Genomic DNA, 10,739 nt, shown 5'->3' on the forward strand with positions numbered 1-10,739 from the left:
TTAATTAACTCATTTACAACAATTATTTCTTTTTATCTTTTAATTTCTGGAATAGAAAACACATAAAAAGCACATAAAATATAAACATCCAGTTCAACCAATAATAGAAAACCTACAAACAACATACAAACATACATAACAAACATACAGTTTTTAAAAAATGCGTTGCCAGCATCTAGAAGCCATGCTCCCCGTCCCCCTTTACTTCTTCCCCATTAGAAACACTTCTTTCCACTTTAAGGATAACTGCTATTTAATTTTAATTTTTAATTTTCTGAACTTATATGGTAAACGCTTCTCGACTGTGTTTTTTAGTTTTATCACCTAAAGAGAGATAGCTCTAGCAAGACTTAGATAACTTATGAGTTTTCCAAGAAAGTTTGCTGGGTTGATTTCATATTTATTAAGATACATAATGTGCGGAATGTACAGAAACTAATAAAGTAGTATACTGCTTGCTCTCCAGCGGCTCATAGTGATGAAAAATAAAGCCATGCTCCCAGCTACCGGTTTGTCTGATGCTTTTTATGCCACTTTCCTATGGAGTATAACAATATTTACTAGAAACAAAAGTAACACTAGAAACTGCTCTTTTTAGAATTGTATTCAAAGCCAACTTTGTACCCACATCACATAACATGAAGACAAGGGGAACTGGGAAGGGGCTTAACATTTATTGAGTACTTGCTACATGACTAACAAGGTGCTAAAGATTTTCCATTTTCCTTATTAATTGTTACAACAATCTAACAGGATAGATATTATTAACCATATTCAGCTCTTAAGGAAATGGAGGCAACAGCTAGACAGTCAGGGCGATATAATCTTTAAAATGGAAAATGATGAGACTTCCATGCCATTGCATCAGGAAGATATAAAACTTATAAATGTAAATGCACTTAACAATAAAGCCCCAAATTATATGACATAAAGTCTAACAGAATTGAAAGAGATTAGATAACTCAGCATTTATAGCTGGTGATTTCAATACCTCATTCTCAGTAATTGATAGAAATACCACACAAAAAACCAGTAAGAATATAGAAGACTTGACAACACTGTCAACTAACTCAACCTAACTGACGTATAGAGACATTCTACCCAACAGTTGCAGAATGCACCTGCTTTCAAGCACATATGGTTAGACCAGGATCGACCAAAGGCTGAGACCTAAAACAAGCCTTAATAAATGTAAAAGGATTAAGATCGTACAAAGTATGTTTTCCAATCACAACAGAATTAGAAATCAACAACAGAGAGAAATCTGGGAAATATTCAAATATTGGGAAATTAAACAACACACTTCTAAGTAATGTGTGGTTCAAAAAAGAAATCACAATGAAAATTAGAAGATATCTTAACTGAAAGGAACCAAAATATAACATTTCAAAATTTAAGAGGTACAGCTAAAGTGGTGCTTGGAGGGAAAGTTATAGTTTCAAATAACTGTATGAGAAAAAAAGAAAGCCTTCAAATCAATAACCTAAGTTTCCACTTTAAGAAATTAGGAAAAGAAAAGCAAACAAAACCTAAAGTAAACAAAAAAATGTAAATAATAAATATTAGAGCAGAAATCAATGAAATAGAAAACAGAAAACAGAATCAATGGAGCCAAAAGTTGGGGTCTTTTTTTAACATGAGGAAAACTGACAAACCTGTAGCTAGACTGACCAAGATAAAAAAAAAAAAAAAAAAGACACAAATTACCAAAATCAGGAGTGAAATAGAGGACATCACCACCAACCCTACAGAAATTAAAAGGATTACTGTATGCCAATAGCTTAGACAACTTAGATGAAATGAGCAAATTTCCAGAAAGTCACAATTACCAAAATTGACTCAGGAAGAAACAGAAAATTGGAAGAGATCTACAAAAAACAAAGAAATTGAATTAGTAATTAAAAATTATCCCACAAAGACAAGCCCAGGCGCAGAGAGCTTCACTAGTGAATTCTATCTGATATTTGCAGAAATGATAACCGTCCTTCAAAAAGTCTTTCAGAAAGTAGAGGAAGGAAGACTTCTCAATTCATTTCATAAGGCCAATGTTGCCTTGACACCAAAGTCAAACAAAGACATCACATGACCTTCATGAACACAGACACAATAATCAACACAATTTTAGCAAATTGAATCCAGTGATGTATAAAATGAAGACAAAGTAAGCTTTATCCCAGGAATGCTAAGTTGGTTTAAGATCTGAAAATCAATCTAAAATATAAAGGACAAACACCATATGATCATTTCAGTAGATACAGAGAAAGAATTTGACAAAACATAACATCCATTCATGATTAAAAACTCTCAACAAACTAGGAACAGAAGGGACCTTCTTCAAGCTGTGGATGTAGTGATGCTTGCTCAACTCTATAAATTTACTGCAATCATCTAATTGTATAGTTACAATAGGTAAATTTTATTATGCATAAATTATATCTCAGTACAGCTATTATAAGAAATGAAAAATGTGTAAGGTGTTTAATTCTTATCTGTAGAAGCCACTATAGGCAGGAAGTGTATCTTTACTATCTTCTCCTTAGAGCACAGCTCATTAAGACTGCTGAATCAATTTTTAGTAATTTATTCAATTGAGCTTTAAAAAATTAGCCATGTTGGGGCTGGCCCCGTGGCCGAGTGGTTAAGTTCGCGTGCTCCTCTGCAGGCTGCCCAGTGTTTCGTTGGTTTGAATCCTGGGAGCGGACATGGCACTGCTCATCAGACCACGCTGAGGCAGCGTCCCACATGCCACAACTAGAAGGACCCACAACGAAGAATATACAACTATGTACCGGGGGGCTTTGGGGAGAAAAAGGAAAAAATAAAATCTTAAAAAAAAAAAAAAATTAGCCATGTTAATGTGGACTATTTGACCTGTAGCCTGGCATTCAAGTTGCTACACGTCCTTGCCACAACTTATTCTTTTATCTATTCTATTTCCCTCAGTGCAGCTTTTTGTACCCACTTTTTCATCTCTGTGCCTTTGTTCATGCTGTGCCCTTCATCCACTAGGTGGTACTTTTGGCACTTGTAGCTTTGTTGCTATCCAGGAGACCTCAGGGTAGTTTAAGAGAGGGAGAAACATTCTGTAAACAGGCCATTTCTTAGTCGCATAGTCTCAAGCTGAAGAGGGCCTTTACCAGATATAATTACATAACTTTAACTCACATTCATAGAATAAATCTTTTTATTTTCCTTAGCAAAGTTGACTATGAAAGATCTCATGTTTCAGAATTTTTCCAAAATCTGGGTTTCTTGGGCTATGTGCACACAAAAGCCAGTCATATAAGGGAGCAAGTGGACAGCTGCACAAGTAATGGGGCTTCATTTGTAATTCTTCAACCAATATTTATTGAGCACCTGCTCTGTGCCAAGCACAGTTCTAGGTACTGGAGCTACAGCAGTACGGTCATGCGTTGCTTAACGATGGGGATATGTTCTGAGAAATGCGTAGTTAGGCAATTTTGTCATTGTGTGAACATCATACAGTGTACTTACATATACCTAAATGGTACAGCCTACTACACACCTAAGCTATATGGTACTAGTCTTATGGGACCACCGTCGTATATGCGGTCTGTTGTTGACTGAAACATCATTAAGCGGCACATAACTATACGTAAAAAACGTTCCTGCCTTCGTGAGGCTTACATTGTAGTTGGGGGAGAGATAATCAATAAACAAATAATTCCTAACGATAAGCTTGTAAGGGCTTTGGAACGCCCAGAAAAGCAGGAAAGAGGAAAATGGGAACTGTGGAAGCGGTAGTTACCTCTGAATGTGGAGTGGATAGCCAAAACTTTTCTAACAAGATGACACTTAGTACGTCTAAAGAAAATGAGGGAAAGAATCAGGCAGCCAACTTGGGAAAAAGCAACCCAGGCACACAGAAAACAGAATATACAAAGGATTGTAGGCAGGAGCATACTTGATATATTCATGTCAGAGCAAGAAGGGCAAGTGTGTGGGTGGAGCACAGAGTGTAAGGAGGTATGTGGTGGAGGTAAGTTCAGAGAGGTGGAGATGGTGTGGCTTATAGAGCATGAAGGGCCTTACAGGGCATTGTGGGGACTTTTGATGTTACTCTGAGTGAAATGGGAGATATCAAAGGATCTCGAGCAAAGAAATGACACAATCTGACTTCTGTTTTAAAGAGATTAATCTGGCTTCTGTGTTGAGATTGACAATAGTAAGACAGACACAGAAGCAGAGATACCAGTTAAGATGCTATTGCAATAATCCAGGCAAGAGGTGATGATGGCTTAGACTGGGGTCTTAGCAATGGAGATGAGAAGTGACCATATTTTGTACATATTTCTAAGGAAGAGCCAATGAGATTAGCTGATGATTAGATATAGGGTAGGAGAGAAGAAGAAGAGCCAAAGGTGATTATATATTTTAATCATTTAACAAAAGTTTATGTAGTACTAATTATATGCCAGGCACTGTTCCAAGTTCTTGACAAATATTGACTCATTTAATCTTTGCAATAGCCCTATAAAATATGAATTATTTTTGTCCTCCTTTTCTGCCTCCAAGGTTTTGGCTCTGAGGAGCTGGGAGGGGGGAGCTGTCATTTACTGAGGGAGGGAAGACTGTGTGAAGAGTCAGTTCAAGTTGATAAGTTCAGGTTGACAGGATTGAAACAGCTATGTGAAGATGTCAAGCAGGTGATTGGTTATGCTGGTCTGGAGTTAAGGAGAGTGGTCTGGGCTGGAGATATACACTCAGTACTCCTCATGAAAGATGGTGTTACAAACGATGAAACTAGATGAGATCTCTAAGGGAGTATAGCTACCAAGGACCATCCTGGAGGCCATCCAGCATTTAAATATGAGGACATGAGGACGAACTGTCAAAGAAGACAGAAGAATGATCAAAGATCTTGGCATCCTGGAAGCTGTGTGAAGAAAGTGTTTAAAGGAGAATGGAGCAAGCAACTGTGTTAAATGCTACAGATTGGTTGAGTAAGAGAGAACTGAGAATTTATTTATAGGTTTTTGAAAAGAGCTGATTCCTTGAGTGGTAGAGATGCAAGTTTGAGTGCAATGGGTTCAAGAGAAAACGAAAGGAGGAGAATAGGAGATGGTGAATAAAGAGAACTCTTTTGAGGCATTTTCTACAAAGAGGAATAGAGAAATGGCAGCATTCACAGAAGAGTAAAGGATCAAGAGAGGGTTTTATTTTGTTTTGCTTTAAAGATGGGAGAAATAACAGCATATTTGTATGCTGATGAAAATGGTTCAGTAGAAAAAGAGAAAATGTTGATACAGGAGAAAGGAGATTAAGTGATGTCGATGAGTTGATGAGAGAGGATGATAAAGCACTGGGCTTGGACTTAGAAGCAGAGACAATTCATCCTCAGTAAATGGAGAGAAGGCAGGATATATGGGGGGAGATGCAATTAGGTGGGGAGATGTGGTTGACGTTTGTGGAAGTTCTCTTTTGATTGCTTCTGTTTTCTCAGTGAAATAGGAAAAAGATCATAAGCTGAAAGAGAAGCTCAGAAGAAGTATTGGAGTTTTGAGGAGAGTGACGGTGTGAAATGAGTGTCTAGGAAAATGGGGACTACTATCCAAAACATTAGCCCAACCATAGGTCATTCCATCATAACAGTCTCATTATTTGGGTCTAGAAAAGTTTGGTTTGCAAGAGGCCCCTATTAAAATGCAAATACTTAGAAACCCCAGTGCTTTTCAGATGATTTTCTTGGATAACACGCTTGTATCAGAAGACATCTCAGCTGTCAGACAGTTGAGAGTAAGATCGCTCAGGTCATGATGCTTTTACTCTATTTTTCCTAGAAAATCTAAATTTCACCTCATTTTATTTTTTTCAAGAAAAGTAAGTTGTTAAACATAGAACTGAGTATAATTCATCTGAAAAGCTTTGCAAGATTTAATATAATTAAATTCACATAGTAGAAAAATAATTCACCAAACCACTTGCCCCCAATTTTTTTTCCCTATGAAAGTAAGACATAAGTCCAGGCCCTTGGTAGGAATCAAAGAGGTGAGGTAAGGAAAGACATTTGTTCTTAAATAGGAGGAAAGGAACTTCCTACAAGAGACAGGGAGCTGCTCCAGACCAATAATACATTACAATTATGGAGGCCTTCTCTGTGTCTATCAAAACGTAAGTATATGTAGTTTAATTAATACCATCTCTCAAATTAATAAATTCTGAGCAGGAACACACTTGTTCTCTCCTCTACTATTATAGCCAATGAACTTCTATAGGATTTTCTTTTAAAAAGAATGCATGAATTTGGCCACCAAAAAGTAGCAAGAAAATACTGTACATAAGGTTCACAGGCTCTTAAGGCATATCCCTTAAGCTTGAGTTATAATCCGAGCTCTAGCACAGCCTAACTTTATGATGTTGGGAAAGTGTCTGATCCTCACTAAGACAGCTGCTTCTTTTAGAAGTCATGGGCTACTGAGGAAGGTGGTGGTAAACTTGAATAAAGCTACGTGCCACAGTAAGTGCACAGCACAATGTCTGGCACATTGAAAGATCTATTGTTATAATTTGTATGTTGCCAGACACTTAGACTATATCTTCCCTTGTACCTGGAGAAAGAGCTAGAGTTCTCTCTGAGGATTTCTGTTTATACTCAATCCAAAGACCCAAATACCACTAAACAGAGGGAAGTAAATGGAGAAGAGTTGGAAAGTAGGGAATGTACAGGCTGTTTTGGGTTTTTTCCCTTAGAAACATCCATATTACAATTTTTCTTTTGTTTTTTAGAGATGGATCTGAGAGTAGATTTCACTTTTTTCCTTAATTGAGGTATAACATTATATTAGTTTCTGGTCTACAACATAACGATTTGATAATTGTATATATTGTGAAATGATCACCACAATAAGTCCAGTTAACATTCATTACCTCACATCATTACAAACAATTTTTTTCTTGTGATGAGAACTTTTAAGATCTACTCTCTTAGCAACTTTCAAATATGCAATACAGTATTATTAACTATAGTTACCATACTGTACATTACGTCCCCAGGAATTCTTTATTTTCTAAGTGGAAGTTTGTACCTTTTGAGCCCCTTCATCCATTTTACCCACCACCCACCCTCCAGCTCTGGCAACCACCAATCTGTTCTCTACATCTATGAATTTGGTTTTTTGTTTGTTTGTTTGATTTGTATTTCACATACAAGTGAGGTGATACAGTATTTGTCTTTCTCTGACTTATTTCACTTAGCACGATGCCCTCAGGGTCCCTCCATGTTGTCGCAAATGCCAGGATTTCCTTCTTTTTTGTGGCTGAATAATATTCCATTCACCTTTCTTACACATTTTCACACTTAGGTTGTTTCCACATCTTGGCTATTGTAAACAACGCTTCAATGAACATGGGGGTGCGGATATCTTTTTGAGTTAGTATTTTTGTTTCTTTTGAATAAATACCCAGAAGTGGAATTGCTGGATCATATGGTAGTTCTATTTTTAATTTTTTGAAGAAATAGCCTTTCCAGGCTATGTTTGTAGTTGTCTCCTTGGTAATATAAACATGTCAGAGACTGCTATATTTTTTACTCATCTCTAGCTTGTCTAAGACTCTGGGAATCCTTAGCCAACTAATGAGGAGGACATCTTCATTTTACCATGACATTTAAGAAGTTTTGTAAGGGTGGGGACCATGTGTCTAACTGAACTCAGTGGAGCTACTTAATAACTCGTTAAATGAAAGGTAATAATCTAACAAAAATGTGTGAATTTCCTGAGCAGTTGGGTTTCAGAGGACTGCAGCCACCAGCTCCATCTCATACTGGCTTGGGCCTGGGAAGTGAGTGGGTGTGCTGGCTGCTGGACTTGAAGCTGGATTTAATGACATCCTCCAGTGCTGCATCCCTTGCTGATATAGCTGTTTGAATCTTGCAGCTGTTTTGCTGTTGTGTGTAATTTCTTATATGTAACAGTTTAAAATGAAGAGAGCAGGGAAAATTCTTGGAGCCACATATGGAGCCCCCATGGGCAGAGTTTCTGTCAGCTAGGATGCTTAGGGAGCAAGAGAGCCAAGAACACTCTGTATTCCGCAGAAAGTCCTTCCTTCTGTTACCTATGTGTATCACTCAGCCATGATTCCAGATGCACCGGCCTATGGAAAAGGTCAGAGACCCTCGACAGCCCCACCAGTCAGAGCCCCAGCCAATAACTGGAACTACTATCCATTAACCTGACCAAGCGGGAGGAAGTCAGTCCATGCCTGACACACTAGGTTACAAGCCACAGCTATGAGGCCATATGTCTTTTACAGCCACCTGGTGCGTAGGGCCACTCCCATACTTGTCACCTGGACCTTTTCTTTCTTGGCAGGTGACTGTTTACTCCTCGTTGCTCCAGAAGCTGGCCTGGCACTTTTGGTTCTACTTGCGGGTTATGCTGTGCAAGGGTTTTTAGCTTCTTTATTTAGCCATGGAAACTCTTCGCCCAACAAAAATCTCACATCAAAGTCCAATATTTAGAACAGCTAACTCTAGATGTATTTGGCATGAAGTGGAAGTAGATGATCCAAAGCTGGACATCTCAAACCCTCCCAAATCCATAATACACACACACACACACACACACACACACACACACTCTTTGAGGTACCTCTAAAGAATTCCTAGGACTCTGAGTGGAGACAGCTTGATAGTCTCTCATTTTACAGATGAGAAAACAGCTCTAGATCTACCCTGTCCCATGTGGTAGCCACTGGTCACATGTGGCCACGGAGCATTTGAAATGCTAGTCTGAACTGAAGTGTGTTGTAAGTGCAAAACACACACAAAATTTCAAAGACGTAGCACAAAAAAAAGGAACATAAAATATCTCAGTAATACATTCTTTATCGATGACAGGTTGAAATGATAATATTTTAGATAGACTAGGTTCAATAAAATACATCATTAAAATGAATCCCACCTGTTTCATTTTACTTTTAAAAATATGACCACTAGAAGATTCAAAATTACACACGTGGCTCATATTTGTGCTTTGCATAATAATTCTCTTAGACAATGCTGTCTAGATTATTCGGCTAAATGCATTGTTCAAGGCTGCCTGGATCATTGGACGCAGTTCAGGACTCATGACTCCTCACTCAGTGCTCTCTTCATTCCACCATTCTCAAATTACTCATTTACATGGAGATATAATTGACAGACAGCAGCTTAAAGTGACATCCCTGGGCAGTTTCATTTAATGGCATGGGCTGAGAGGAAAGAACTTGCAGGCGAAGATGAAGCTAGGGTAGGATTAGGCCCATGGATGGCCTCCCCAATCATATAGGTTTCTTTGGCATCTAGGAGGAAATCTACCTCAAGAAGGCGCATTGACTTAGAAACAAGAAGGAGTGAGTATTACACTCTTCAACGATTACTCTCTCTCCTTGCATAGGTCCCCAGTCTTCCTGCATCTCCCTCTCCTTCTCTGTAAAGTAAGGGAATAAGTTTGCCAGCGCCCAGTCCTCTTCCATTTCTGCAATTCTGTAATTTCCCATTTGTGTATTCATTTATGTTCTTCCCTGCTAGCAAATACTTTTTGATAAGGTATTCCCACGTCCACTTGTTTTCCCTTCTTCATATTTCACTCCTCCTAAAAGTCAAATTCAGCAAAGAGAAGTTGGGTTGGGAAGGGAAGATTACTTCAAAGACAACTCCAAATCACTCCTTTTACCCTTGACCCTGAAAGCAGTGAAAGATTGGCTGTGTGCTCTTACCTCTAGCCCAGTAGAGGAGGACCTGGAGGAGGAAGAGGACAAGGAGCAGGGCTGACCGGTCTTCTATCGGGAACACTGGTTTATAAACTAGAAAGCAGGGACTGTGTCCTATTTTTTGGAGGGCTGGCTTGTCTTACACAACAGCCAAGTGCACTGCTGCACTGTGGACAATAAACGTGAAGCCAGCAATGCCTTCCTTGGGCTCACTGAGTGGGTTTACTGCCCTGCCTTTTATGGCGGGCACATTTGTAATAGGGGTGATAACGAAGGCAGATGAAACAGGGAGGTACGCAGAGCAGGAGAAGTCAAATTAAACAACTAATTTATTAAACTTTTTACCCTCCTTCAGAGGTCCAATGGAGCAGAAAACACCCAGACATTGTTTTAAGTCAGGGAGTTTCCAACTTTGCAACTGAACTCCCTGGCGGAGGGCCAGGCCTGCCGTCAGCGCGTGGGAGCCAGTGGCATTCTCAGGGCTGCGTTGGAAGTTCCAAGTTTATGAGGCGTTTATGTCAGGATTTAGCTGTTACCTATGGGTTTAGGGTTTAATTTTTCCCCTAAAATACACTTCATCTCTGAATTGCAGCATGTGCTAAGATGCTGGTTGTGTTTAATTTTCTTCTTAAGGCCTCTCTAAATTTTGTCTCAAATGAAATGATGAGGCTGGGAGGTTCTCTCAGGCCCCACCCGTACCTGACAGCCCTGAAGGAAGAGCAGTGTTAGGGGAAGCGGCTCTAAGGAACTGTCCTGAGACGCTGGCCCACAGTGCCCCATTGTCCTCTTCTTCACGTAGGCGTCATAGAAGGGAGAAGGGATTGGCACAGCTTTGAAAGGCCGCCGGAACCCAACCTTTCCTGCCCACACCAGGGACATTAACAGTTGAGGTTAGCTTTGCAGAGAACCAAAGAGCGTTTAATTAAAATAGAGTTTTAAAAAAGGAAGAAAAGAAGGAAGAAAGGAAACAAAACCAGAATATTCAGTTAAAACATTAGATTTCTGGAAGGTTTGAGAAGGCTACAACT

General features: G+C 39.1%; 1 long non-coding RNA gene across 2 annotated transcripts in view; it reads right to left on the reverse strand.

Annotated features, from left to right (window-relative positions):
- Positions 1 to 9,995, reverse strand: part of LOC139041629 (uncharacterized) — a 108,482-nt gene extending 98,487 nt beyond the window's left edge. For both annotated transcript variants that reach the window (XR_011497127.1, XR_011497126.1), the window contains exon 1: positions 9,718 to 9,995. This is a non-coding gene — a long non-coding RNA (uncharacterized lncRNA). The remainder of the gene's footprint in view (positions 1 to 9,717) is intronic.
- Between the last annotated feature and the right edge of the window lie 744 nt (positions 9,996 to 10,739).

Source organism: Equus asinus, chromosome 22 (genome assembly GCF_041296235.1).
Source record: "Equus asinus isolate D_3611 breed Donkey chromosome 22, EquAss-T2T_v2, whole genome shotgun sequence".
Taxonomy (NCBI): Eukaryota; Metazoa; Chordata; class Mammalia; order Perissodactyla; family Equidae; genus Equus; species Equus asinus.